Source organism: Canis lupus, chromosome 33, assembly GCF_003254725.2.
Source record: "Canis lupus dingo isolate Sandy chromosome 33, ASM325472v2, whole genome shotgun sequence".
Classification (NCBI taxonomy): Eukaryota; Metazoa; Chordata; class Mammalia; order Carnivora; family Canidae; genus Canis; species Canis lupus.
Genome location: NC_064275.1, coordinates 25,032,976 through 25,057,004, shown reverse-complemented (window position 1 = coordinate 25,057,004; position 24,029 = coordinate 25,032,976). Strand labels below are relative to the sequence as shown.

Below are 24,029 nucleotides of genomic sequence, written 5' to 3'. Positions count from 1 at the left end.
CATTGTAGTAAAACTAATCTCCAGACTGCTTCCATCTTGCAAAACTGAAACTCTATACTCGTGAAATAACAACTCCCCACAATCCTCTCCCCGAGCTCTTGACAGCCACCATTCTATATTCTGATTGTATGAATCTGACTAATCTAGAGACTTCATGTATTTAGAATCATATATTATTTGTATTTTTCTGACTGGCTTATTTCATATAGCAAAATGTCCTCATGTTTCTTCCACATTGTAGCATGTACCAGAATTTCCTTCCTTTTTAAGACTCAATAATATTCCTTTCTATGTATATAACACATTTTGTTTGTTTTTTTTTTATCCATGTACCTGCTGATGGATACTTGGGTTGCCAACTATCTACCTTTTGGCTATTGTGAATAATGTTGCTATGAACACGGGGGTACAAATAGGTCTTTGTAACCCTGTTTTCAATTCCTTAGGGTAGAATTTCCAGATCATATAGTAATTCTATTTTTAATTTTTAAGATACCACCATACTGTTTTCTATAATGGCTGCACCATTTTACATTCCCACCAACAGTGCACAAAGCTTCCAATTTCTCCACATCCTTGTCAGCAGTTGTTATTTTCTCTTTGTTTTTTGATAGTTGCCATCCTAATTGGTATGAAGTGGTCTTGCGGTTTTGATTTGCATTTGCCTAATGATTAGCTATGTTGAGAATATTTTCACTTGCTTGTTGGCCTTTAGTAGATCTTCTTGGAGAAATGTCCTTTTATTATAAGATTTTGCTGTTATTGCTATTGTTGTTGAGTTATAGTTATTGTTGTCCAGTTATATATATCTGGATATTAACCTCTGATCAGAGAAATAATTTGCAAATATTTCTTCCCCTTATATATGTTGCTATTTTACTGTTGATTCTGTCCTTGGTGCACAATTTATTTTGATGTCATCCAATTTTTTAATTTATACTTTTGTTGCCTCTGCTTGTGGTGTCATAGCTCAGAAGTCATTGCAGATCCAAAGTCATGAAGCTTTTCCCCTATGTTTTCTTACAGTTTTACCTCTTACATTTGGGATTCATTTGACTGTTATAACTGTCCCTCCTTCAAGGAGTGCTGTGGGCCCCCAGGAGAGGGGGTCAGGCTGGAAGGAAGGCTCACAGCAAGAGAGGGAAGGAGGAGGGAGGGGAGAGACAGGTAAAAGGGAAAGGCAATTACTAAGAAAGTTTGGATAACATAGGGCAGCAGTTCTCAGTGTGTTCTGAAGGCTCATATGGGTCCCTGAGACTTTTTCAGGAGGTTCCCAAGGTCAAATATTATAATAATATATACATAATAATATTAAGATGTTTACTTTTTAACTGCCATTTTATCACAAATGTATAGCGGAATACATTTAGAAGAACTTCATGGGGCCCGTGGGTGGCTCAGTCAGTTAAGCATCTGACTTGATTTCAGCTCAGGTCATGACCTCAGGGTTGTGAGATCAAGCCTTGCAGTGGACTCCAAGCTGGGCCTGGAGCCTGCTTCAGATTCTCTCTCTCCCTCTGCCCCTCCCCCACCTCTCTAAAATAAAAACCAAAAAAGAACTTTATATTTGGGTTGCCTGGGTGGCTCAGTCGTTTAAGTGTCTGACTCTTGATCTGGCTCAGGTCATGATCTTAGGGTCCTGAGATGGAGTCCTGCATGAAGCTCTGTGCTGGGTGGAAAGCTTGCTTAAGATTCTCTCCATCTTGCTCTGTCCCTCTTCCTGCTCCCGCACATGTGCACATATGTGCACTCTCTCTCTCTCAGAAAAAAAATTTAAAAATTGAAGAACTTCATAACTCCAACTGATTATTGTAAACCGATATTTTACAAATAACCAGTATGTGCCATTACAAACACATGCATAACTGTAGTAAAAGATCCTCTCAAAGGGCAATGCAGACCAATGGATTTTCATGTCATAGGTTATGCAAAGTTCACTGATATAATTTCAATCACATAGCAACTGTTTTTTTTTAAAAAAATTACCACTTGTTGAGATTGTTTTGTAGTTTCAAAGAATATCCACAATTATCACAAAGACTACTAGAATACTCCCTTCCTTCCTAACACCATAACCACATAAAGCCAGATTTCAACATGATATGCATAGGCTAGTTTCAGCAAAAATAATATGTCATAAAAGGTAAATGGAAAAGTAGAAGAAAATTGGTGATTGTCAGAGGGGAAGTGGGTGAGGTGGTGGGCAAGACAGGTGAAGGAAATTAAGTATAAACTTCCAGTTTTAAAATAAGTAAGTCATGGACATGAGAAGTACAGCATAGGGAAAATAGTCAATAATATTGTAGTAACATTGTATGATAAATACACTCATTGTGGTGAGCATTCATTAATGTATAGAATTGTTGAATCACTATGTTGTATACCTGAACCTAATATAATATCATATGTCAACTATATTTCAAAAAAGAAGAAAAGCAGAAGAGAATTGTCTTTTACTAAGCCAAATAAAGTTACTATAATGTAAAACAATGACATTCTTCTTACTTTTTTTGTGGGAAAATTAGTTAACTTGTAATGCATTGATCATTTTATGCTGATGTGAACAAATATTTTTTTATTTTTCAATTTTAATTTCTAATGTAAATGTCTGAAGGTATAACCTACAGCAACTAAAGCTCTTTGGAGTCCTCAACAATTTTTAAGAATTAAAGAAGTTGGGACCAAAATGTTTGAAAAGCAATAATAGACGATGGGCCAGGGACTGACATTTAACTGAAGGAAAATTAAACTTAGCTAAGCTTCTGTTCTTCAATATAATCTTCAGAGTAAATGCAGTAATACAATTATGCAATAACATACAATAATAACATTAGAATGTTATTCAAGATAATAATAGTCAAAAATGATGATAACATTTGGAGATGTTTCCTATGTACCAGACGTTTAAGTGCTTCATGTGCGTGATTCATTGAATTCTAAAAAACACATGGGGGTAAAGTACAATTGTTAATATCTTCTTATAGATGAAGAGAAGTAGGGTCTTAACGTTTTGTCAGATAGAGTAGCCTAACAGGGAAGGAATCAGGTCTTCCCTACTGCCCTATGCACCATCTAAACCCCTGCCTGGCATTGAGAATCTACGGCTTAAACTAGCATTTAAACAAAGAAGCTCCTATTTCAACCCGACTCAGGTGTATTCCCAGGTCAGCGCTATGGAGAGCACAAAACAATTGCCAGCAGGACACTGCATATGCTCGGCAAGTATTTATTACCTGCCTCCCACAAGTGGTCACTTATCTGGGTCTGGTGATTCCACAATGAACAGAACACACCAGAATTGCTACCCTAATGGAGCTTGTTGTGATGGATATTCTCAGGAGGATTTGCAAAAGCCAGGCTGGTCTAGATTGGGAAAGGATGAGAGCCCTGCAAAAGCAGATAGAGGAATCTTATATCCGCCCCCCTGACTTCATGAGGCAATCAGACCTTCTGGTCTAACTTCCGTTCTCAATTTACAACCTTCTCTTTGTTATTTTCCTCCAATGGAAATGGAGCTGAGTGATTTGCATCCTTTAATCTTTCTCCTTTGATCTTTTAATCCTTTTGGACCACTTAAATTCCACGTTCTGGACCCCATCATTCTTCCTTCCACTCCCCTGCTTACTTACCTATTATGAACCCCTTTGGAGAGACCATTTTCAAGCCTACTTGATGATGCTGTCTCTGGAAATTGAATTTTTTTTTGTGTGTCCTCATGGTGAATTTACTTATTTATTCATGAGAGACACACAGAGAGAGGCAGAAACATAGGCAGAGGGAGAAACAGGCTCCACGCAGGGAGCCTGACGTGGGACTCAATCCTGGGACTCCGAGATCACGCCCCAAGCCGAAGGCAGACATTCAACCGCTGAGCCACCCAGGCCTCCCTCTCATGGTGAAATTAAATGTTTTTGAAGCAATCAGATCCTTGCACCACCCATATATACCCTAATGTCCCACCGTTCTTTCATTCAGTCATTTATTCACGCAATAATAGTGTGCTTAGAGACCAATGTAACTTAGAGACTACTATAACTGCTGCTGGAAATAATCATTATTCTTTTTATACTCAAATTCTCTACTTTTGACTGACCTCGTGAAGTTGATTGCTGTATTCTTTCGATACCACCATCTCTTTACTTTTATTCTTGCTTTGTTTATAGCTGTAGTTGTGTCTCCTTAAAATAGCAATCTAATCTAAGAATTTTAATGTGGACCACATATGTTTACACTTGATAGGATCATGATGAGTAATATATTTGGGCTAATTTCTACTTCCTTATCTTTGTGTTTTTTCGTTCTTGTGCTTTTTCATTTTTCCTGCCTTCTGTTGAAATGGTTACATTTTATTCCTTCCCCCCTTCTTACAATAGTATGTAATCACATGCAAGATTTAAAGTTAGCATTAATTTTTCACATTCATACTTGCTTTAAAAAATTCAAAATTAATCGGTTTCTCAGTACTTCTTTCAAATATAATGCTCTTTGGATTGTTGACGACTCCCGTGCCTTCAGGTTTTCATGTTTTTTTTTTTTGTCTACCCTTTTAGATCAAACTTGCTTTTATGTTCTTGAAAGTATTCATTGTTATTTTCTGTCATAAATATTTATTTAGACTTAACCACATGTTTATCATGTTCTTTGGTCACTGGTTGCTTCTCATCCTCCTTTTTTTCCCTCTTGGGAACAGTTTTATTCCTTCTGAAGTAGAATCATTAGTAATTCTTTTAGTGATGGTCTGTAATTGCAAACATTTTCAAATGTTCTTGGGCTGAAAATATCATTGTCAATCCTCTATGACAGGTTAGATGAGTATAAGACTTATTTGAGAAGTCTGCTGATAGTCAAACTTCTATTCCTTTATAGGTGATCTTTCTTTATTCTCTAGTCACTTTAGAAAGGTTTGTGCTTTGTCCATCATCTATGTGTTTACCTCTAAGTGTTTAGGTAAGATTTGTTTTTATTTATATTGTGTATGTCTTGCTATATGTTTTCAATCTAAACACATTGAATTTCTTCAAGTATGGGCATTTCTGAGCCAGTATCTCTTTGTGTGTTGTCTTTCTTCATTATCTCTACTAGCTTTGGGAATTTTCATTAGATTTATATTAGACCTCATTCCGTTATTCATATTTTTTAATGACTTTATTTATTTGACAGAGAGAGGGAGAGCACAAGCAGGGGGAGCAGGAAGCAGAAGGAGAGGGAGAAGGGAGCCTGATGTGGAACTCTATTCCAGGACCCTGGAATCATGAACTGAATTGAAGGCAGGTGCTTAACTGACTGAGCCACCCAGGCTCCTTGTTCTTCACATTTTTAAACTGCTGTTATCGTCCATAACTTTCTGAACTACAGCTTATATAGCCATAATGCTAAAAGCTTATATATGTATTTAATCACTCTGGCTGATGCTTTTTGTTGACCCTTAATTTGTTTTCTCTGTGGTGCTTTGCCCACCCACTCATGCCACCATCTTCCTTAAGTGGACTAAAGTCTTATTCATTCATTCATTTATTCTTTTATTCACCCATCCATCACTTATTTTCCCCCCAAATTTGTTTGTTTATTGAGTTATAATTGACCTATAACATTATATTAGTTTCAGGTTTACAAAATAATGATTTGATATTTGTATATATTGCAAAGTAAGTCTAGTTAGTATCTGTCACCACAAATAGTTACAATTTTGTTCTTGTGATGACAACTTTTAAGATTTACATTCTTAGCAACTTTTAAATATGTAATATAGTGTTATTGACCTTGGTCTTTCCCATCCCTCCCATCAGCTAGCCCAGAGAGCATAGGTCTTGACTAAGCCATATACATCTAGAAACAAAATACCAGATGCACACTCTGCATCCTACCAAAGAAAGAAGGATATTCACCACATAACAAAGGAAATGTACCCTAAGTAAAGCACAAACACAAGACAATGGACAATAGGAAGGAAAAGATTTAGGAAGTGGGACAATAATTGACAGGTGTTCCAAAACGAACACAGTACAGAGAAATCTTGTAATTTACCCCAACACTGCTCTTAACATTTTTTTTATTCCCTCTTGGTATCTCATTCGCTTTTTAAATGTCTCTTAGTTATCCATGACTACTTATTTGTTATTTCTGTCATTCTCTTCCTTACCTATTGGTCTTCTCTTTCTCCATTCCTCTCCCTCTCCCCTGTTCCTCTTCTTTCCTCCTTCCTCTCTCTGAATCTCTTTCAAAAACTCAATTTCTTTCTCTTATATTGACTTTTATTCTCTCAATTTTTCTCTTAGTCAGACTCTGTCATTAACTCCCACTCAAATTTTGACAATATCTAAGTCTCTGGAATCTCCATTTCTCAACATTTTTCTCAAAATGAACTCATTTTCTGTCCATCTCTGTCAGTCTTTTTAAATCTCTCTTTTTCATCTTTCTTACTCATTCTGGCTACCCAGTTTTTCTCTGTCACTCACTTGCTCTCTCTCTTTCTTGGTATTTCTACATTTCTTTTAGTACTTTTAATGTCTTAATGTTCTTGATCCTTCAATCTTTCTCAGAAACTTTTTTTCTCCAAAGTATCTTACTCAAACTCTTATTCACACTCTCTCTTTTCTTTTTCACAAAAGATAGAAAAAGAAAAAAAAAAAACAAAAGATAGAAAAAGTCTCAAAATCATAAAGGTAAAATGTTGATATATTTAATGCAGAATCTCAAAACCCAAAGCTTCTATAGCTCAAAGGTTAAAACACAGACTGACTCAAGCTATCATCTGTTCCCTGGATAGTAGCTTCCTCTCTGGTGTCTCTGCCCTATCGCATCTCCTAATCCTGAATGAGCACATATTCCATTCCCCCAGGGCTACCAGAGAACCCAGGGATGGCAAGCACTAAATGACAAGTTGACTGGCTATTTACATTTCAGGGTCTCAAGTTTGATTTATTTGAGTCTAGTATCCCAGAAATATATCCATTCAGTATCTAAAAAATTCAGCTGGACCATAATTTAGTTCACATTTATTTTCTATACATTTTTATCATGCCCTATGTTGTGTAGCATGTGTTGAAGGCTGGGAACACAATGACAGGCAAGAATGAAAAAAGTTTCTGCCCAAAAGAAATTTGTAATCTACCTATTTGCTTGGCCATTAAAGGTAATTTAAAAGGAAATGGAATTTAATCCAGGAATTAATCCTCTTTTGTTTTTTGCTTAAAACATGAATAAAGCCCAGGATTGATGGTGCAGGAGTAAGCACTGACACTCTCCTTCACTTGGGGAATGTTATGATTCTTTGATCTTTTGGGAACTATTTTAGGTGACTGTCATTAAAATTTTAAATATTTATATTTAAATATTTAACTTTTAGTTAAATGGACTAACTTTTAATGGACTAACTTTTAAACATTAAAACATTAAAATTTTTAAAAAATTAAAAAAAATTTTAAACATTAAAATTTTAAATATTTATATTTAAATATTTAACTTTTAGTTAAATGGACTAAACTTTTAATGGGCTAACTTTTAGTCCATTCTTTATATTTGAAAGAATTTATTAAAATATGAAAAGATGCTATAAAAAAATATCTAACTATGCAATGCTATTCATTATATTTTATTGTCAAGATTCTAGAATAAACCTAGATGTCTGTCAATAGGAGAATAGGTAAATAAATTATGATATATTTATTTATATTAATTACTCTGTGGCAATAAAAATGAATTTGGAAACCTATTTAAAAATACAATAAATTAATGTATTTATGTTTATCTCCTTCAAGTGAATTCAAGCCTCTTACATGTACTATTTTTGTTTATTGCTATCTCCCCAGAGCTAAGTACTCAGTTTGGAACAAATTAAAAAAAAAACAATAGTTGTTTTATGAGTGAACACTTGAATAGATGATGGATGAGTTAATAGTTACTGAGATGGGAAGATTCATTGGCATTTTTTTTTTGACAAGAACATATATTACATTTGAGCATAAAGACCAATAACGAAAAAATAATAGAAAGAAGCAAACTGTTAATAGGGGTTATTTTAAGGGGTTGGGATTCCATTGATCATTCACTTTCTTCATTATCTGTATGAGTCATTTTTCATTTTTCCAATAAAGAGAAAAAAATGAAAGTTAAAAAAAATCACATTTTTTCCATCTCTCTCCCATTTCCAGTCTTCCTAGTCTTGAGTGGACCCAGAGCAGAGGTCATTCCAGCTCTGCCTTCAGCAGCTCCTCTTTCCTTTGCTCATACCCCTTCCTGGCCAGTTGTGAAAATGCAGATTTCTCCACTGCAGACAGAGGCCAATCTATGAAGAAGTAGGACTTTAGGGTTGTGCTGTATGAGGGAAGAGAATGTACTGGGTAATGATGCCCTACAGCATGATGGCAAAAATTCCCAGTTTCAGAAGTTAGCAAGAGGAAAATTGTTGACTGGGGTGGTAGCACAAAGCATCTGTTGAGAGGGCAGGCAATTGTCTGGTACCCTAGGGACACAACCTTATCCCCTGAGTAGGTCCTGTTTTGGAAAATCTAATTGACTCATTTTTCTTCAACCCCAACATGGCTTTCTTCCTGCTCTTCTCTTCTTGGGCTGAGCAGAGATCTAAGACTCCCCCCAAGTCTTGCTTGACAGGATCCTTGTTCAAGTATAGTAAATTCCTGGCAATTCCTCCAGGAATTGAGATTACCCAGAAAGTTGGTGAGGGGGGCAGGAATAGAAGGAAAAGGAAATGAAAGTGTGAAAAAGGGCCAGAATGTACACATCTAAGCTCCATCGGGCAAGTTGCTTACTTCTTAGGGTAGTTGTGAGGTTAAAGTATGCAACTGATGAATCACTGAATTCTACTTCTGGAACTAATAATACAGTGTATGTTAATTAAATTTAAATAAAAAACTTTTTTTTAAAAAAAGCAATTAATGTCACTAAATAATTAAAGAAAATGATTAAAATAGTGGCTACCTTCAAAGTAGCCCCATGAAGACAGTAGGTCTGGAAGGAGACTGATGAAATAATAAATAAAAGCCTTTATTAATTGATTGATTGGTTGCATCATTCTCCCTTGATGGATAAAAGTATCCTTCTTAAAGGTTTTCATAGTCATTCTTCCATCACCCCAAGAGGAAGAAAAAGGACAAATCAGACTGAAGAGAGTAGGACCCACATATCAAACTCCAGGAGATTCAAAGTTTAGGAATCCTTCTCAAATGCTCACAATTGATGTCTCTTCTATGAGCAGTTAATATTTACCTCTCAGAGAACAGAACATGGCACATTCAAAAAAAGGCTTCCTGAGACTAAACTTCTATTTTTCAAAGCCAATAACAAAACTGAAAAATTTCAGAGAAGAGGGACAGATGGTTTCAATTAAGATCTGAAAGAGGAGATTTTGTCTTTCCTTCATCATGATATTCCAGAACCCAGCAAAATGCTTGACATAGTTGTCACTCATCCATTCCACAAATATTGTGAGTGTCTGCTATGTGTCACACATAGTACAAAATGTTGGAATAAACAGAGAAGATGTCCAAGTTGCTGTCCTCATGAAGCTTACATTCTGGTAAGGAAATCAATCTATACAAATGTAAACAAATAATACATTTTGTAAATGGAATGAGTTAAGGGTCTTAGGAAAAAGAAAGACAAGACATAGATTTAGGGACTGGAGAAGTCATTTTAGGTCCCCAGCTATTTTCATGATCTGTGCCCTAGTCTCTCCTTGCCCAAGCACACTTCTTGCTGAACTTCCTAGAAGGTGTTAGAATTGCAAAGAAACGCAAAAACTCCAGTAGTTGAATATTTAAGGAAGCAAGAGGAATGCAAAAATTATCGTTTCTCTACCAGGCTGAGAGATACAGCCTAACCATATCAGAGATAGTAAATTGATGGTAAAACTCTCAATGCTATTTCAAAAGTAAAGATAGAGCCCAAATGTCCACCAACTGATGAATGGATAAAGGGGTGGTATGTATATACAATGGAATATTACTCAGCCAACAAAAAATGAAAATTTGCCATTTGCAATGACATGAATGGAGCTAGAATGTACTATGTTAAGTGAAATAAGTCAGGTGGAGAAAGACAAATACTTATTTGATTTCACACATATGTGAAATTTAAGAAAAAAAACCATAAACATATGGGAGGGGGGGAAGAAAAAGAAGAGGGAAACAAGACATAAGAGATTCTTCATGATAGAGAACAAACTGAGGGTTGATGGAGGGTGGGGAATGAGCTATATGGGTGATGGGTATTAAGAAGGGCACTTGTGATGAGCACTGGGTGCTGTATGTAAGTGATAAAACACTAAATTCTACTCCTGGAACCAATATTGCATGTATGTTAACTAAAAAAAATTTTTTTAAGGTGAAGATTGATTTAACACACATCCTTGAGTTGTTTCTTCAGGATTTAAATCCTTGCAGATCGAGAATTGATGCCGACCCTTGCTGGCCCATGTGACTTCAACCAACTAGGACATGGACTCTGGTCAACTTTTGCCCCAATTCTATACTGATCTCTCCTTTGCTAAGCCCTTCATGAATATGCATGCACCTTTGGCTTAAAACCTCCCCAATTCTAGAATTCAACAAGACAAAAAACTTTTGCACAGCAAAGGAAGTAGTCAACAAACCCAAAAGACAACCTACAAAATGAGAGAGGATTTTGCAAATGTCTTATCAGATAAAGGGCTAGTATCCAAGATCTATAAAGAACTTATCAAACTCAACACCCAAAAACAAACAATTCAGTCAAGAAATGGGTAGAAGACATGAATAGACATTTCTCCAAAGAAGATATACAAATGACTAAGAGATGCATGAAAAAATGTTCAACATTACTCAGCATTAGGGAAATACAAACCAAAACCACAATGAGATACCACTTCACACTAATCAGAATGGTGAAAACTAACAAGTTATGAAATAAATGTTGGTGAGGATGTGGAGAAAGGGGAACCCTCTTACACTGCTGGTGGGAAGGCAAGCTGGTACAACCACTCTGGAAAACAGCATGGAGTTTCCTCATAAAGCTAAAAATAGAGCTACGCTATGACGCAGCAATTACACTGGTGGGTATTTACCTAAAGGATGTAAACATAGTCATCCAAAGGAGCACCTGTATCCCAATGTTTATAGCAGCAATGTGCAGTGCCCAACTAAGGAAAAAGCCCAGATGTCCATTGACAGATGAATGGATAAAGAAGATGTAACACACACACACACACACACACACACACACACACACACAATGGAATATCATTCAGCCATCAAAAAATGAAATCTTAAAAAAAATGAAATCTTGCCATTTGCAACAATGTGGATGGAACTACAGGGTATTATGCTAAGCAAAATAAGTCTTCCTCTGATTAGAGGAAGACAAATATGATATGATTTCAGTTGTATGGAATTTAAGAAACAAAACAGAGGATCATAGGGGAAGGGAGGGAAAAATAAATAAAATAAGACAAAATGAGAGAGGGAGACGATCATAAGAGACTCTTTTTTTTAAAAATATTTTTTTCTTTATTTATTTATGATAGTCACAGAGACTCTTAATCATAGGAAACAAACTGAGGGCTGCTAGAGGGAAGGCGGGTGGGGAGGTGGGGTAACTGGGTGATGGGCATTAAGGAGACCACGTGATATAATGAGCACTGGATATTATATGATGAATCACTGAACTCTACCTCTAAAACTAATAATACACTATATATCAATTAACTGAATTTAAATGAAATAAATAAATAAATAAATACTTTTATAAAGATGGGGGGAAAAAGAAGAATAAAAAACCTTCCCCAATTCTGTCATTCAGGGAGACACTGCTTTGGGCAATAGTTCTCTTTTACTTGTTGCAAGTAAAATCCTTCCTTTTCCTATTCTTTGGCTTTGTTGTGTCTTTTAGCTTGACATCACCAAGAAGCAAATCTAGTTTCAGGTAACAATTTCAGAGAGTTATAAGTGTTATGAAAGAAATAGAGCTGAGGATGAAAAAGAGATTACTGAGCTAGTGGATGAAATTTAGAAAGGATGGTTAAGGAAGGCTCTGAGAAGGTAACTTTGAAAGGAGACAATTTGTTGAATAACTGTAGAGATTAACGTAGTCTTTTTCTTTTCTCTCATTTATGAAAAAGATGGATGGGCTTCCATCAATGAAAACTTTTATGGACAACAAAATACTTTAAGAAAGCCTTAAATCACTGTTTAAAGATGACCCTGAATAACTGAATGACTCAAAATTTTCAAGTCCAAATAGTTTATTGAAAATTTGTCTTAAAGAACATAATATACTTTATGGGAAGAGATAATTCCAAGATCCTACTGTGTCATCCAAGGTGCTGGAAATATCCTCTTTTTCCCAGGGAGGAAGGGTGAGAGGAGGGATTAAGAGACAGGAGGAATAGAGCAGTAAAGTATAATATACTTCTAATTGGAGCTCTGAAGGAGAGAGACAAGTATAGTTGGGCAGTATTTTAAATATAATATCTAAGAATTTTCCAGAATGGATTAATTCAATACTTAGATTCTGGAAGCTGTGAAACCTCAAGAGAAGATAGGGGAAAAATCCTCATGTGGATGCATTATGAACATCAAAGAGCTTGTTGGCTATCACATGCTGTACATAACTGCAAAGAATGAAAAGATATATAGTCTAAATGGTGGGTTAAAATGGGTCCAGGTTTTGTTTTGTTTTCTTTTCTTTTGCTAGTTTTCCCATCGGGAGGAGGCAGTAAGAAACAGATAAGATTTTTTGTTTGACTTATGGGCTCCATTGTGTCTTGGCAGGTTCCTATTTATCCTCGATTTTCCCTGTTTCACATGCAGTCTCCTTTCCCAACTGCCAGACCTGCTGACTTGTAGTGACTTCAAACCCACCACTGAAGCAGAGGTAAAAGCAGCCTTCACCATATCCCACAATAAAGTCCAATATCTGTAATAAATCTCTCGTTCTTCATCATTCATACCATTCTGTCTTCTTGATCAAACTCTAATTGTTAGTCTGTGTTTTGGATGGCCATAGGACTAGATAAAATTTTGGAATTTTGTCACTATACCAGAAGATCTGAGTAGCTATTAGGGGTTAACAATTGATTGCAATATCCAAGGGAGAAAACTATAAAGAGTTTTCATCATCTCTACTCATTGCACTTTACTCATTTATGCTATTTTTCTGGCCTTTGTAGGCATAGAAATGTTTAAATTTAAGCAAATTAATGTAAAATATAACAGGTCAGGGGTGCCTGGATGGTTCAGTTGGTTAAGCGTCTGACTCTTGGTTTCAGCTCAGGTCATGATCTCAGGGTCCTGAGATGGAGCCCCAAGTCAGGCTCTTTGCTCAGTGTTGAGTCTACTTGAGATTCTCTCTCCATCTGCCCTTCCTCCCCCTTCAAACAAACAAACAAACAAACAAACAAATCTTTAAAACAATGTAACAGCTTGGCAGACATGGTAAGATCAAAACGGCATGCACAGCTGAATTATGCTAAGGGCTCCAGGGCTTTTGGATTTATCTTCAACCTCTTTCCCTTGCACCCTTTATTGGCTCCATAAGCAATTTGCCTTCAATATAGATGTACTACACAGATGAATAATTTTCACCATTTCCACTGTTACCAAAAGTCACCAATATTTCTTGAATGGAGGATGCCAATAGTTGTACAACCCATTTCCTTCCTTTTGCTCCTTTACATTCCTTTCTTTTTTCTCCTCTCATAAGACCCAGGGCCATCTTTTAAAAACAAACTGAAATGTGTTTTTCTTCAATTCTACAGTGTTTTTTCAATGCCCAAAGAATAGAACTCCAACATCAGGGCTTGTAAGGCTGTGCATGATCAAGCCCTTTTCTACCTCTCACCATCATCTTTTGCCAACTTCTCCTACTACTCTCCAGCATGTTGACCTTGCTTAAGTTTCTAGAATTCTTCAAGGTTCTGTTAAAACAAGAGCCTTTGCTCATGTTGGTCCTTTGCCTGGAATGTTCTTTTCTCTTTCAATTTCTCCTAATTAATTTATACTAATCTTTCAGGTTTCAGTTCAAATACTTCATCACAGGAGCCTTTCCTGATGGGTTTCTCTGTTATATGCACTCATATATATAACTCTAAACTTTCCTTATGCACAATGGAAAACAACTGCTTTGTTTATGTGTGTCTGTGTGTATATTCTTCTTTCCAAACACAAAACATATATTTTTTCTGAATGACTTATGCCTGTGGAGTGTGTCTATGTGTTTTTGTTTTCCCACAAAATTTTTATCATAGTTCCTATTAAATTTTGCAGGCCACTTTGTTCACTTTAATATCAAATCTGAGAAATTTTGCTATATTTTGAAGTTAATTGCTAATCAGTCTAGCTCCAACTTTCCACCCTCTAACTCCTCTAACACAAAAGAGATACACACCATCTGCACATACCATTTCCATCTCTACCACAGAACACCCAGGGCAAACAGAATTAAGCATGAGAATTATTCCTCTTATTGAAAACAGGCAAATGCATTATCTTTTTCACCATGACATCATGTAACTGATATCATGAATTTAAAAATTGCACCTGTCTGTCCCAGGATAAAGTGCAAAGGTAGAAAGTGACATTTTCATTGCTGTCATGGAACACCTTTAATCAGATAACAGTGAATCATCATAGATCCCAATGGATCAATGATAACCATGGGTTACAATGGATCATGGTGCAACCACCAGTAACTGGTTTCCATGGACCATCAACTATAAATCATGTTGGAATAACCATGAAACTACTTTGGATCATCATGAGTCAGATTGAGGAGATCCCGGAATCACCATATGTACCACTGAGTGACAACTCTTATATAAGGATGCCTGAAAAGGTCAGGAAATAGGGGAGGGTTGTCTCTTCCAACCTCAAATTTATTCTCCTCTCTTTCCTTCATATATACATAGTTAAAATCTCTGGACTGGAAGTAGATTCAGTCGCCTCCTTGAGGAGTGACTCTGAACAAGTCATGTCAGCTAATTAAGGCTCAAGTAAAACTACGATAATAACAGCCCCAGAGTAATCTATATTCATTCATTAAACAAATATTCATAGAGCACCTACTATTTGCTAAAAACTATTCTAGGCAATGGGAGTACATCAATGAACAAAATACACAAAGACTTTGTCCTTTTGGAACTTATGTTCTAGTGGAGAGCTAGAGTGGAAGAAAACAAACAAGGCAGGAGTTATAGCAGTGAAGTACTAAGCACAGAACCTCCCACAGAAAGTCCTCAAGAGTTATGTGTAAGCATTTTTAGTCAAGGTTACTGCCCCACCTCCAAAGGTCTTTCTCAGATAACACCAGCTCTATTCTCTATTACTTAAGTTTGGATATTGCTTAGAGAAAACCTCAGGACTCTAAGTACATGCAAGTTCAGCATCGCATCCCAAATGGTCTCACAAAACTATGCCCAGTGTTTGAATCTCAAAGATACTTACTTGAGCAAGTTCCAGAACTTCTCTGAAATGTAGCTTCTTTTTCTTTAAATAGAAAAAAAATATATTACTAACAAACTCTGTAAGTATTCTCTCTTTTAATTACTCAAAATGTTGTTTTTATTCTTTTTTCTTGAAAACCTTGTTTATTGTTCTTCTCAAAGAACTGTTTTTTGATTGATCTCTGTTGTTTCTTTGTTTTTTGCTTTTTCAATTTCTCCTCATCTTTACCATGACTTCTTACTATTTCTTTGCATTTATTTTGCTATTTTTTCTCTAAATCTTAAGTTGGTCATCTAGAATTAGAACCTTCTTTCTTTTTCTATGATTTATGTTTAAGGCTAAATCTTTTTTTTAAATTTATTTTATTTTTTTATTATTATTTTTTATAAATTTATTTTTTATTGGTGTTCAATTTGCCAACATATAGCATAACACCCAGTGCTCATCCCACCAAGTACCCCCCTCAGTGCCCATTACCTAGTCACCCCAACCTCCCGCCCACTTCCCCTTCCACTATCCCCTTGTTCATTTCCCAGAGTTAGGTGTCTCTCATGTTTTGTGACCCTCACTGATATTTTCACTCATTTTCTCTCCTTTCCCTTTATTTCCTTTCACTAATTTTTATATTCCCCAAATGAATGAGACCATATAATGTTTGTCCTTTTCCGATTGACTTATTTCATTCAGCATAATACCCTCCAGGTCCCTCCATGTCAAAGCAAATAGTGGGTATTTGTCATTTCTAATGGCTGGCTAAATCTTTAATTTGGGTACCATTTTAGCCTCATTCCACACACTTTGCTTTCAGTATAGATCAACATTTTAAATATAAGTGTTTTGTATTTTCCATTGTGGCTTTTTCTTTAAGCCATGAAATTGCTTAGAAGTATGGTTTTACTTTCCAAAAAATGAGATTTTTGGGAGGAGAAAGAAAAAAATGTTTTCCCCTTTACTTCTTACTTTATAACATTACAGTCAGGGAATGAGGTCAGTGGGTATGTTTTCTTCGGTATTTGTTGAGCTTCCATTCTGGCTTAGCTTATAGATAATTATCATAAATGTTACATTGTTATATGAACAAAGTCCAAGTGCACTGCTAGACATTACCCAAAGTATACAAAAATACTGATTTGAAGGGACACATGCACCCCAATGTTCATAGCATTATCAACAATAGCCAAATTATGGAAAAAGCCCAAATCTTCATTGACTAATGAATGGATAAAGAGATTGTGATACACACACACACACACACACACACACACACACACACACAATGGACTATTCCTCAGCCATAAAAAATAACAAAATCTTGCCATTTGCAATGATGTGGATGGAACTAGAATGTATTATGCTTAGTCAGAGAAAGACAAGTAACCATATGATTTCAGTCATAAGTGGGATTTAAGAAACAAAACAGATGAACATCGGGGGGGGCGGAGAGGCAAACCATAAAACAGACTCTTAACTATAGAGAACAAACTGAGGATTGATGGAGGGAGGTTGGTAGGAGATGGGCTAAAGGGGTTATGGGTATTAAGGGAGGCACTTGTCATGAGCATTGGGTGCTGTATGTAAGTGATGAATCACTAAATTCTACTCTTTAAACTAGTATTATACGTATGTTAACTAACTAGCATTTAAATGAAAACTTGAAACAAAGAAGTGTTTTTCTTATTATTTGAATTACATATCATATATATTTAAGTGAAGCTTGTTCATTTTATATCCTGATGACCTTGTCTGTTTGATCTATCAGTTCCTTAGAGAGTTATAATAAAGTTTCTTAGTTTGTTGGTAGATATTTTTGTTTTTCCTTTTAATTCTGTCAATTTTGTTTTATATATCTTTACTCTTTGTTTAGAGGCTTATACATTGTAGAAATGCTAAAAATAATTTGTCCGTAGAGTCCCTTTCTTTCTCTCTCCAAGTGTCTTTGTCCAACCCATAGACTTATATTCCACAAGAGCTTTCACTATTCTCTGCATGTCCCCCTCAACCCTCTCTCTATTTTCTAATTCATATGTGATCTATGATCTTGCCTAAGATCACAACCAAGGTGTGGCAGAGAAAGGTGAGGAAGAGACATGGAGAGTGTAGTTGAAAGGAGTGAGATGTGCTCTGACCTGAGCCAGGCCAAGAGGAAAGGAGTAAGATGGAGGCACAAGGGAACAAACAACAATTCCTGGCTGTGTTTTAAGTAGTATTTAGACAGAGAAAATGATGTATAATGTCAAAAATTTATTTATTTATTTATTTATTTATTTATTTATTTATTTATTTATTTATTTTCAATTCCAGTACAATTAGCATACATTAGTTTCAGGTGTACATTATAGTGATTCAACAATTCTATACATTATTCAGTGCTTATCATGATAAATGTACTCTTAATCTCCTTCATCTATTTTACTCATTCCCGCCCACCTCCTTTCTGGAAATACATATAAAAAATTGCTCCTATCCATTGCTTCTCAATAGATTCCAAACCCTGTGCCAGTGTCTATAAGTGTTTGTCCTTATAGACCTCCACTGATATGTGAGCCAGGTACATGACTCCCACTTTGCTGATGAAGTCGTTGAGGCTCAGGGAGTTGAAGTAAGTTGAGATTAGCTCTGTCTACCTTGACATCACAGTAACAAATTTTAAAAATGGAAGGAGTGGGATGCCTGGGTGGCTCAGTGGTTGAGCGTCTGCCTTTGGCTCAGGGCGTGATCCTGGAGTCCCTGGATCGAGTCACACATCAGGCTCCCTGCGTGGAGCCTGCTTCTCCCTCTGCCTGTGTCTCTGCCTCTCTCTCTCTCTGTCTCTCATTAATGAATAAATACAATCTTAAAAAAAAAAGTAAAAATGGAAGGAGTAAAACATAAGAATCAGATGATTAACTCAGAAAAAGTTTGTGGAGAGGTGAGAGGAGGGTTAGGAGATAACAAGTATTCAAACAGCATTAACCGTAAAAGAAAAGATGGACAAATCAGAAAGCATAAACATATTGAGTGTGGTCTCAGCTACAGACTAGCTGTAGTCTCATGGGGAAGCCTTAGAGCACAATTTTGCAGCATTGGCAGAGCTCTGGACCTGGCAGGAAGCACGGTAGGGGTGTACAAGGCAGACTTGGACAGCTCTCATTTGCCCCAGGGCAATTCCTCGGAGAAAGAGGCAGCTTTGAGCTATCTGGGTACCTGGGAATTGGGTATATTACCTAGTTAAAGGGATCTGGGTAGAGCAATGACAAAAAACACTATACATGTCTGTTTGTAAAAGTACCACTAAAAAGAGTGCAGTGAAGCTTCTACTTCTGGGAAGATGAAGTAGATGTATTTTCCCTATTCTCTCTGCTAACTAAAATAAAATATCTGAATATTACATATAAACAATCATAAGAAGACTCTCCAAGGTGGAGAGAAGGCAGATAAACCAAGGATACCCCCAAAATTCACTGTCATAAATTTTTTTTAAATTTTTTTTCAATTTTTATTTATTTATGATAGTCACAGAGAGAGAGAGAGGCAGAGACACAGGCAGAGGGAGAAGCAGGCTCCATGCACCGGGAGCCCGATGTGGGATTCGATCCCGGGTCTCCAGGATCGCGCCCTGGGCCAAAGGCAGGCGCCAAACCGCTGCGCCACCCAGGGATCCCTGTCATAAATTTTATGTTGTTTTTCTGCCTTATATATCTGAAAGTGGACACTAGAAAAGCCAGCATCTCTGAAATCCAATGGACACAGATTTTTTAAAAAGCACCCCCCCCTCCAAAAGCCTACTCTCCTGTCGAAGGACCAGGAAAGGGGCAGCCAACCAAAACAGACTTTTTGACAACATGGACTCTACAAAGAAACTACAGCCTAGCTAGCAAAGGCTGAGTGAAAAGCCTAGACTGCCACTTTTTCCACACTGGAAAAATGTATATCCTCCCCAGCTTCTTTACACTTGGGAGGCATCATAGAAGGCTGAGTGGAGACCAGGACTTCTATCCCTATAGGATGGCAATAAGTACCTCTCCTCCCACATGGTGTCAGTTGAGACCCATGTGGGAAGCCTGGAATTCCAATCCTACCTAGTGTTAATGCAGTGTTCCTCCCTCTCCTTGCTGGGGTGGTATCAGATGAGGCTTGGCAGAGAGTGAAGACTTTCATGGCTTCTCAATAGTACCAATCCCTCCTCCACCCCATCCCCCAACAGGTGTCAGTGGGTGCCACATGGGAAGCAATAATGAGGTGTCCCTCCCCTTACCCAGGATGGAATTAACAGAGGCCTACTGAGGAACCTAATCTTCTACTCCCACTCTGTTGTAATGAGTCCCTTCCCTCCCTTCCCCCAGTGTCACGGGAGGCTGAGTGGAAAACCTGGACTTCCACCCCCACTGAACAGTAATAAGGTAGTATCCCTTCCACCCACCAGCTTGGTGTCAGAGGAGGCCTTCTAAAATACAAGATTTAAAAAAAATATTTTATTTATTTATTCATGAGAGACAGAGAGAGAGAGAGAGAGTGGCAGAGACAGAGACTGAGGGAGAAGCAGGCTCCATGCAGGGAGCCCGATGTGGGACTCGATCCCAGGACTGCGGAATCATGACCTGAGCCAAAGGCAGACAGACGCTCGACTGCTGAGCCACCCAGGTGTCTCCAAAATACAAGATTTAATAAGATTCTGAGTCTTATAACACAATGAACAAAATGTCCAAGCTTTAAGTGAAAATCATGTCTTACTAAGAACCAAGGAGATCTCATACTGAGACAATTAATAAATGCCAACACTGAGATGACACAGGTGCAAATTATCTGACAAGAGTTTTATTTTTATTTTTTAATTTTTATTTATTTATGATAGTCACATAGAGAGAGAGAGAGAGAGAGAGAGAGAGAGAGAGAGGCAGAGACATAGGCAGAGGGAGAAGCAGGCTCCATGCACCGGGAGCCTGACGTGGGATTCGATCCCGGGTCTCCAGGATCGCGCCCTGGGCCAAAGGCAGGCGCTAAACCGCTGCGCCACCCAGGGATCCCTGACAAGAGTTTTTTTTTTTTTTTTTTTTTTAAATTTTTATTTATTTATGATAGTCACAGAGAGGGAAAGAGAGAGAGGCAGAGACACAGGCAGAGGGAGAAGCAGGCTCCATGCACCGGGAGCCCGATGTGGGATTCGATCCCAGGCGCCAAACCGCTGCGCCACCCAGGGATCCCCTGACAAGAGTTTTAAATTTAAATTTTAAATTTACAAATTTTTACTCTTAAAAAATGAAAAACATGAAGTTTCAGGAAAGCAATAGGAAGACTAAAAAAAGCAATAAAGATATAAAGAAGAACTAAATGAAAAATTTAGAACCAAAAAATACAACCAAAAGAAAGAAAACTCAATGGATAGGCTCAACAGCAAAATGGGGGAGACAGAGGGAAGAATTGGTGAACTTGAACAATAAAAGCTATGCAATCTCAACAACAAAGAGAAAATAGCCTGGAAAAAATAAATAGAACCTTAAGGACCTGTGGGACGAAAAGAGATCTAACATTTGTGTCATCTGAGTCTCAGAAGCGGAGTTGGAGGGAGGGCTGAAAAGTATTTTTTTAAAAATGACTAAAACTTTCCAGCATTTGGCAAAAACCATAAATCTACAGGTTGAAAAAACTCATCAAAACGCAAATGGATAAAAAAAAACAAAAAACAAAAAAAACCAAAAAACTCAAATGGATCAAGCCCAAAGAAATTCATGCAAAGACATATCATAGTCAGTCTTCTGAAAACCAAAGACAGATTTGATCTTGAAAGCAGTCAGACAGAATGACACATTATTGAAGGGGAATTAAAGACATTCACAGATGAAGGGAAACTAAGAGAATTTGTTACTGGCAGACCTAACCTAAAAGAATGGCTAATGGAAGTTCTTGAAACAAATAGAAAATGGAAAAAGAAGGACTCTTGGAAGACCAAGAAGTCAGAAAGAACACATAGATAAAAATATGGATAAACACAATACGTTTCCTTCTCCTCTTGAGTTTTGTTTGATGGTTGAAGAAAAATTAAAATGCTCTTTTGCGTGGTTCTCAATGAATATAGAGAAAATATTTAGCATGATTATATTATAATTAGGGAAGGGTAAAGGGGTGTAAAGGAGATGAAGCTTCTACAATTCACTCAAACTATCAATACCAGTTGACTTTGATAAATATATATTATATAATATATAAGAGATTATATAATGCATCTAATTATAATAATTATATATTATAAAATATCTTTATAGATAATATATAAATGTATAATATGATAATATAATACAATAAAGTAACTTCAAATGTAATTATTTAAGTTGAAAATAAAAGGATGAAAAAGATGCAATGCAAACATTAAAAGAACACTGGTATGCCTATCTTAATATTAGACAAAGTACAGAGCAAAGCAAATTACCAAGGACAGAGAAGGACATTACATAAAGATATAAGGGTCAATTGTCTAAGAGCTAGTCATCCTAAATGTGTATGCACCAGAGAACAGAAATGTGAAGCAAAAACGGATAGAACTAAAAGGAAAAATAGACAAAACCACAATTATATTTGGAGACTTGAACATCTCTCCACCAGTGATTGATAGAACTAAATAAGATGATTAATTCCCTCAAAAATTGCAGTAAAAATTTGGGGAAGGAATGCCTGAGAAGCCTTCAATCATCACCATCAGGATATGCCAAGTCGGTCATAACAGACATGATCTCTAACTCCATGGAGCTTATCTCCAGTGGGGAAGACAGGTAATTACAGTCATGCTCAAGTGTAGTTAAGTGGAGTAATAAGAAAATTCAGGGCCCTCTGTCTGTCTGTCTCTCTCTCTCTCTCTGTGTCTTTCATGAATAAATAAATAAAATCTTAAAAAAAAGAAAAAAAAAAGAAAATTCAGGGTCCTATTGGAGTCAGAAAAGGATTCTTTCTGAGGAATCATCATTTAAGCCAACCTCTGGAGAGAAAGTATAAACTCTGCAAGTGAAGAAATGGGTAAAAGTGCTTTAGGGAGAGGGAACCGCATTCAGCTATCCAAGATTTGAGAAAACTTGCTCATCAAAAATAACAGTGATTCTTGGGACGCCTGGGTGGCTCAGCAGTTGAGCATCTGCCTTTGGCTCAGGGTGTGATCCCAGGGTTCCAGGATCAAGTCCCACGTCAAGCTCCCTTCAGGGAGCCTGCTTCTCCCTCTGCCTGTGTCTCTGCCTCTCTCTGTGTGTCTCTCATGAATTAATAAATAAAATCTTTAAAATATTGCAACTTGTCTTTGTCTCAAACAGCTAGACTTCCCATTGATTCTAGGATTCTATGTTAAATATACCTCAGAGGAAGATTAATGATATCTATCAATTATTGGATGCTTATTACATGCCAAGTGTGATGCTAAGCACCTTCATATGTTACATAATTCTTACCAAAAGCTGTGATAGAGACATTTTTATGAATTCAATTTTAGAAAAGGAAAAACTGAGGTTGAAAAAAATTTAGTTTTGCCTAAGGTCAAGATGCTAGAAAATGTTGGTTCTGGGGTTCAAACCTAAAGCTTCTATCTATAGTGCCTCTAGCTTGGCGAACTGGACTTCAGGGCAGTTTAGCTGCTGGCCTGCTGTGTTGGGCTGAGCTATATCATTTTCATATTGAATATGGGACATGTTATTTTCTGTTATAGACTGAATGTGTCCACTCCAAACTCATATGTTGAAATCCTAACCTTCAATGTGATGGTATTTGGAGGTGGGGGTGTGGGCCTTTGGGAGGAAATTAGATCATGAGGATGGAACTGTCATGAATGGGATGAATGCCTTTAAAAAGGGGGGCCCAGAGCGTTTCTCTCTCCCTCCACCCCTCTCTCTTACTTTCTGCTATGTGAGGATACAAGAAATTAGCACTCTGTCATCCAGAAGAGGCTCTCATCAGAACCCAAACATGCTGGTACTCTGGCCTTGGACTTCCAGTATCCAGAACTGTGGGAAAAAAATTTCTGTTATCTCTGTATTTTGTTATAGCAGCCTGAACTAAAACATCTCCACCTCGACAATATGTCACTTGCCTTAGAAAATGGTCCAATCCAAGTCATATCCTTCAGAGATTTTCCATCATGTTCTGAGTCTGGCAGAAAATGAGAGACTCATGACACAAACCAAAAAAACCCCACCCTTGCTTTGCCCTTGCAGGTGAGGTGATACAGGAGAGGAATATCTGTGTGTCTTTGTCCTTTCCAGTTGCCATCGATATAATCCAGGATGTGCACACCATCAAAATATGCAGTGTAGATGTGATCTTTGTAAATTGGTCCCACTTTGGGAAAGAATGAGATGGAATCAGAAATATATTTATTTAACAATTCATGCTTAAAATATTGTATAATATATAATAAAAAATACACGTAAGTACACCTATGAATCATTTTAATAGCCATTTTATTAACCTAAGAACTACAGGGAAGTGTAAGGTCCCCTTTATCATAGAAGTCTTTCCATGGAGGATTCTCAGTTTATTAAAAATAAATTTTACATTGTATTATGCACAGGTGTATACTACTTTCATAGTGATTTAATGTAAACAGAAAGGGAAGAGGGAAAAATTAAAAAAAAAAGAAAGGGA

The 24,029-nt window shown here is 36.9% G+C and overlaps 1 protein-coding gene across 2 annotated transcripts in view; it reads right to left on the bottom strand.

The window, feature by feature from the left end:
• The window catches only part of FBXO40 (F-box protein 40), a 58,064-nt gene extending 34,697 nt beyond the window's left edge, over positions 1-23,367 (bottom strand). Inside the window, exons 1-2 of one of the 2 annotated variants that reach the window (XM_025475802.3) lie at positions 23,282-23,367; positions 15,435-15,476 (exon numbers count right to left, since the gene is read on the bottom strand). The gene's annotated coding sequence lies outside the window, so the exon portion shown is untranslated. Of the gene's footprint in view, positions 1-3,629; positions 3,916-15,434; positions 15,477-23,281 lie in introns of those variants that run through there. The other variant, XM_025475791.3, reaches the window with a different exon arrangement.
• Between the last annotated feature and the right edge of the window lie 662 nt (positions 23,368-24,029).